At 48.4% G+C, this 6,405-nt stretch overlaps 1 long non-coding RNA gene across 2 annotated transcripts in view; it reads right to left on the bottom strand.

Moving 5' to 3' along the window:
• Positions 1-5,206: 5,206 nt before the first annotated feature.
• Positions 5,207-6,405, bottom strand: part of LOC137849264 (uncharacterized) — a 30,458-nt gene continuing 29,259 nt past the window's right edge. Inside the window, exons 4-5 of one of the 2 annotated variants that reach the window (XR_011091838.1) lie at positions 6,076-6,196; positions 5,207-5,341 (exon numbers count right to left, since the gene is read on the bottom strand). This is a non-coding gene — a long non-coding RNA (uncharacterized lncRNA). Of the gene's footprint in view, positions 5,342-6,023; positions 6,197-6,405 lie in introns of those variants that run through there. The other variant, XR_011091837.1, reaches the window with a different exon arrangement.

The raw sequence follows: 6,405 nt of genomic DNA, 5'->3' as shown, positions 1-6,405 counted from the left end.
CACACTCATAAAACTGAGAAAGATCCAGGTGTAAAAGTATGTAAAAGAAAGACAACTGTCATGTTGTGGTCTGATAGGATGTAGGAGAAAGCAGAAACCCAGCAATTCTGTCTTTCCTACTCCTCCAAACCAATTCCGTTGACAACTCTGAATGCTTCCAGCTAGAAAAAAAAGGAAGAATGAAGTGGAGGGCTCCTTGCCATCACTGTATTTCTGGAGCGGATTTCTGGATAGTCCCCGCAGCCAGCTGTAGGGCCTGTGCCAGGCTTGGAGTGGCTGCAGGGAACATGCCAGGGGCTCGAGGTGCTTCAGGGAACATGCCAGGGGCTGGAGGGGCTGCAGGGCGAGTGACACGGGTTTGAGGGGCCTCAGGTCCCACCGCAGTGGTTGAAGTCGATGCAGGGAACATCAGAGTTGTTGGAGGGGCTGCAGGTAAAATGCCAGGGGTTGCGGGGGCTGCAGGGTGCTGAGTCACAGCTTTGCATCAGGTCAAGACGCATTTTCCTAGAACCATCAATTTCCCCCTGAAGGGGCTGAATAGCATGGAACGGTCTTCAAAATGCACAGAGCAGACCCCAGCAAAGGTAGGGATGCTGCTGGCAAGTAGGGAACTTTTTTGTTGATGTTGTTAACATTGTTTCACGACAACAGATGCAAACATGTATCTTGAGTTGAGGGCAAAGGTGACCTTGGATCTGAAGCACACAGGCGTTCGCTAATGTCCCCCCATCCGGAGTGAATCCACAACGACTCGGAAGGAAAACTAAAGTCCAAACCAGTGCACTGGGATAAAGAGAGTTTAATAGGGTAGAAAAGGAATAAAAACAATATAATCAATTTTAATATTTATAATTTATAATATAATAACGTATAAAAATTGTTTAATTAATAAGATTAAATAATAATCATCATAATTTTATAGTAATAAAACAACGCCATACTGTACAACACAGTCAATAAAGTAGATTTAATGCAATAAAAATAAAACCCATTTATCCCATCCCAATGAGTTCCTATCCCCATCATCACTTCCCATCCCACTGATCATTTCCTATCCCAACAACATCCCAGTTCTGATCCCAAGGCTGAATTCCCAACTCCCACCCACCCATCCAGCCAGCCATGCACCCATTTTCTGCATTTTCAGGTCACAAGACTCTGATGAAGGCCACCTCAGCCTTTTCCCCGAAAAAAAAGCTGCCCTTTATTGTGAAAAACTTCACTTTTGCACAACACTGCAGACCCAGCCAAGATGGTCCTGCAAGACAAGGTGAAACAAACATACAAAGCCCATATGGATGTAAATTGGTTCATCTAAACAAATTCCTACCACGAAATCCTGATCCTCAATCTCAGCACCGATGAAAAAAGAGGATACAGTTCCCTCCTCCAAGGTCCCTCTCTGCCCCTGCTCCCCGTGGGCTCCTCTCCATGGCTGCAGCTGCGGCCCGGGGCCTGCTCCTGCGGGGGCTCTCCACAGGCCGCAGCCTCCTCCAGGCCACAGCCACCTGCTCCACCGGGGGCTCCTCCACCCACAGGGGCGCTGCAGCGTGGAGATCTGCTCCATGGGGGACCCATGGGTGCAGGGGGACAGCCTGCTCCACCGGGGGCCTCTCCCTGCACAGCCCGCAGGGGAACTGCTGCTGCCTCCTGCCCTCCTGCTGCACTCACCTGGGGGGCTGCAGGGCTGCTTCTCCTCTCTTTCTCCCTGTGAAACAGCTTTTTGTTGTTATTTTTGTTCTCCTTTCTTCAATATGCTCTCCCAGAGGAACAAGCGACATCGTTTCTTGGCTTGGCTCTGGCCAGCAGTGGAGCCGTTATCTAACGGGGGGCAGCTTCTAGATTCTTCTCACGGAAGCCACCAAAGGGAGGACAGACCAAATGATTGCAAATTGATATCCACGTGACAGCAAAATGGAGTCAAAGGATAAATTGTGCTATTCAGACTAAAAATGTGTAACATGCAGCTACATATATCTGACCTTTGCACCTAAGTGCTGTTAACCATCCCAGGCATTTGTTGTTCACATGGTGAATAAGTGCTGTTTTGGATTTACAGAGACAATCTGTAGATTTGGTTCCAAAGGGGTTAAAATTCAGGCAAGGCAGTGAGAGCTTTGTGGGCTGCAGGAGAACCAAAATGCAGGAACTGTCAGGGCTCATCCTCACCCGTGACCAACTCTCATTTGGTCTTCTTTGGAGAGAAAGCCAAGCCAGACAGATGGCTTCCACTACTTCTATGGGAGTGACATTGGGATTGATCTTTAAAATGAAATGAAGCAGAAGGCTGTGGGTTCTCCAACCTTCAAGATATGCAGCACTTGGCTGGGAAGGTTTCTTACGTTCCTATGGATTTGAAGAATTAGGGCTGAAAGAAGCAGCAGGAGCCTAGGGCCATATTCTGTCATCTCTATGGAAACTCCTGACGGGAATTACCTCCCTACTGGTGTCAAACTGCAGGCAGGCAAACGGGTGTGGTCTCCTCTCTGTGCAACTCCCCAATCCATGGTGTCTCTTTGCATGTGTGAAATTGCATGTGTATAGGGGGTGTGGTGGCAGAAGAGTGAAAGCCTCTTCTGATGGGTCCTAAAGCTGTGAGTCTGACCCTTCTGGGACTGTGCTGAAAGCGATCCTGGGGATAGAAGGGAGAGTGATCCAGCTGCACATCATGAGACGGGGAAGAGACGGAGGCTCTGGCGTGCACTGCTGACTGGTTTGCCTCGGTGGGGTTGGAGTGAGGAAGCTGTACCCTCCTCTGTTAGCACAAAGGAGAGGAGTTATTCCACGCTATTTTTCCTCCTCTGTGTATGAATGGACAGACTGCACAGTTGGTTAAGGCCGTAGCTACTGAAGACAAGAACTCGATTGTCTGCTGCTCTTCAGGCAGAAGGCAGAAGGAATCAAGAGACAGGACTGGCTCTGTCTGCATACTGCAGTAGACGCACTTTTTTGCATCTTCTGTGCGTGAAAAAGTATGTTTTAATTGATAAGAATCCCAAGGGCCTAGAAATACTGCAGTTTTAGGATAAATCTGGTATAAACTGAGTGTCCTGAGGATTTTGAGTACTCCATTTCCGTGGCCAGACCAACAGAAACTCCAGGGCAATAGTAAACACAACTTTCTCTCTCTTATCCTAAATTTCTCCACTTGTTATCTCCTGACCAGCAATTTACAGGAAAGTTACAGGAAAGTTACAGGAAAGTGAGGGAAAATATTTGAACTATTTATACATCAGTGCAGGTGGTGCCATGTTAACTTCACTCTTTTGCAAGGTCTTGTTTGCTAACGGCAAGTTATGGCCCCTAGGGATGTTTTACCTTGAGGGAGGGAATGGGGGCACACCAAAACAAGTAGAACAAGCAAAATACTGTGGGGTGGAGCTGACAAAACAACAAACAAACAAACAAACAACAAAAAAACAACTACCACCACAGACCACCCACTAGTGCCGTGCTTTTCATACTGAAGTGAGGAAAGAGCAGAGCATCCTTGCAGTAACTTCATGCCTCAAAACCCTCCTTTGTCACTCTTCCTGCACTTGTGTAACAGTTGCTTGCAGGTCTGTTTCCTTTCTTATTTCAGGACTGGAAGATGGCTTCATGGACAAAACAGACTTGGCTTGGGGAAGAGTAATTGAATTTATTGCCAACTGATCACAAAGTAGGACAGTGAGAATTTAAAAACTTTAAAACAAACCAACCAACCAACCAACCAACCAACCAACCAAACAGAAAACCACCTCGCCACACTACCTCCATCCCAGGCTAAACCTCAGTCTTGATTCTTCTACCTATTTCCCACAGAGCAGTGGGGGGTGGTTGGAGGATGTTGGGGAATGGAGGTTGCAGGCTCTGCTGCTCCTTCATTGTATTTGGCAATTTTATTGATGGTAGCGCTCCCCACCCCTCCCATCCCCTCTTTTCCCTTCCCTCCACTCCCCTGCCCTCCCCTATGCTCCCTGTTCTTTCTGACCAACAGTATGATAGATTCGGAGATTCGGGTGGGTGGTCAGCACGTGGGGCTATGGGGAGAGGACATGTACACAAAGATTTGGCTCCAGATCCAAAATGTCATGTATTTGGCAATTTTATTCATGGTAGCACTCCCCTCCCCTCCCCTCCCCTCCCCTCCCCTCCCCTCCCCTCCCCTCCCCTCCCCTCCCCTCCCCTCCCCTCCCCTCCCCTCCCCTCCCCTCCCCTCCCCTCCACTCTCCTCCCCCCCATCCCCTCCCCTCCCGTCTCCTCCCCTCCCCTACCATCCCCTCCCCTATGCTCCCTGTCCCTATACTCTGCTACACTCCCCTCCCCTATACTACCCTACACACTCCTACACTCCCCTCCCCTATCCTACCCTAAACTCCCGTTCGCTACACTACCCTACATTACCCTATGCCCCCCTCCCCTACACTCTCCTACACTCCCCTCCCGTATCCTACCCTACACTCCCCTAAACTCCGATCCCCTACACTACCCTATACTCTCCTATGCTCCCCTCCCCTCTAACACGCTACACTACCCTACCCTACCCTACCCTACCCTACCCTACCCTACCCTACCCTACCCTACCCTACCCTACCCTACCCTATCCTATCCTATCCTATCCTATCCTATCCTATCCTATCCTATCCTATCCTATCCTATCCTATCCTATCCTACCCTCCCCCTGCCCTCCCCTCCCCTCCCCTCCCTTCCTTTTATTCCCTCCCCTTCCCTCCCCTCTTGTCTTCTTCTCTCCTCTCTTCTTTCTTTCGGGTAACTTCAAATCGCTTCAGTCGTTCTCATAGCTCCTATGCCTGGCTGATTCACGGGAAACCATCAGCAGCAACCAGAAGCGCTCCAGCTGCTGTGTCACTGGTCGAGCAACAGTCTCCAACTGGGAATCGCTGACTTCGTTGTGTGGCTCAGACAGGTGCCTTGCAGTTCCACCGTGGCCTGGACGTTTCCTCTTGCTGTGTCCCCACCTACAGCGCAGTTCTGCTTAGAAGCAGCAGCAGGCTTTGGAAGATGTCCCACTCCTTCCATTTTCAGTGGTTTAGCTTGGCTAGCCGGGTGGTGTCTGTCAATAGAAGACAACACCGAGATTTGGGTTAGAAACAGCTAACTGAGTAGATCCTTTGCACAAGGGCAAGGAATATTTACCCCTTCCTACTGGAGGCTGCAGTGTCAGAGATAATGACGGGTCCTTCCGAGAGCTTTGAAATATCCCTTGGGGATGCTGAGTCCAGAGGACCAGAGCAAACCTGTCTAAAGTACACCGTGGAATCACTCGGAATGACTTCCTAGCAGAAGCATGTGTCTGATACGGCTTCAGCTGGTTGCAGTGTTCTTCTTCACCTCATACCTAAATTCAGATGAGAGATCTCAATGAAGATGGAAAGGTTGAGAAATAGAGAAATCACTGATGTGCTTTGAGAACTTCTAAGGACTGAGTACTGCATCAATCCAATGTTGTAACATTAAGGATTGGTTAGAAAAGCAAACGTTAAAAACAAGGAAAGGGGAAGAACAAGTAAGCTTTCTTAAAGTATCTATTCTATTTAAGGTATCTTTAAAGAAGTAAATAAGTACTGAAATATATATGCAGATAGAGAGAGAGAGAGAGAGAGAGAGAGAGAGAGAGAGAGAGAGACAGAAACCTAAGAGTCTGCTGTGCAGGTTAGCTTCTTGCTCTCTTTTCTAAAAGTCACAGTGAATGCAGCATCTGTGTGCGTTACAAGCATTACCCTCAGTCCAGCACAGGTACACAAGAGAGGTCAGCCTGCAGGTTGCGGAGGCAAAGCAACTGCTCTGGCTGGATGTGAAGAGCCAAGACAGAAGTTGCTGTCAGGGAAAAGATACACAGAGGGGATGAAAAAGACGGAGTGTGCTTCCGACCTTCACAACTTCTAAGCAAGCGGAGATGAGGTTGTGGAAGAAGCAAATAAGCTGTTGATCTAGAAGCAGCCTGAAGATTGTCCTTAAGCAGGGCCTTGCATTCTTCATTTTTACAGCATTGCTTGCCTTCAAGTGCACGACGATGATTTTATGAACTTTCTACCACTACAGAAATGCACCGGATTCTTTCACAAAACTTACGGGTGGTACTTGGCAATATTGGTCAGCATTCTCTATTTCCTTCTTCATCTCAATTCTCTTTTGGCCTGTGAAGCTTTCCAGATCAGAGGAGAAGATCCACGGTAATACGGAGCTTTGGATACTGCAAAGGAAACGAAGAATCCTACTGACAACTCTTTTCAACCTCGCCTGCAAGCATCACAGAAAAGAATACCGAAAGAACACCGCTTTATCATGGGAAGCATAAATTGGAGCATAGGTGTCCTATAGCTGAAGCGAGGTGAAGCAGGTTCCACACAAGGTGAAGGAGCACACCCATAAGCATTTCCGTAAAGCCGTGTTTTCAAACAA

The sequence above is a fragment of the Anas acuta genome, unplaced genomic scaffold (genome assembly GCF_963932015.1).
Source record: "Anas acuta unplaced genomic scaffold, bAnaAcu1.1 SCAFFOLD_123, whole genome shotgun sequence".
NCBI lineage: Eukaryota > Metazoa > Chordata > Aves > Anseriformes > Anatidae > Anas > Anas acuta.
The sequence above is the reverse complement of the archived record's forward strand: the minus strand, read 5'-3'. Positions and strand labels throughout refer to the sequence as shown.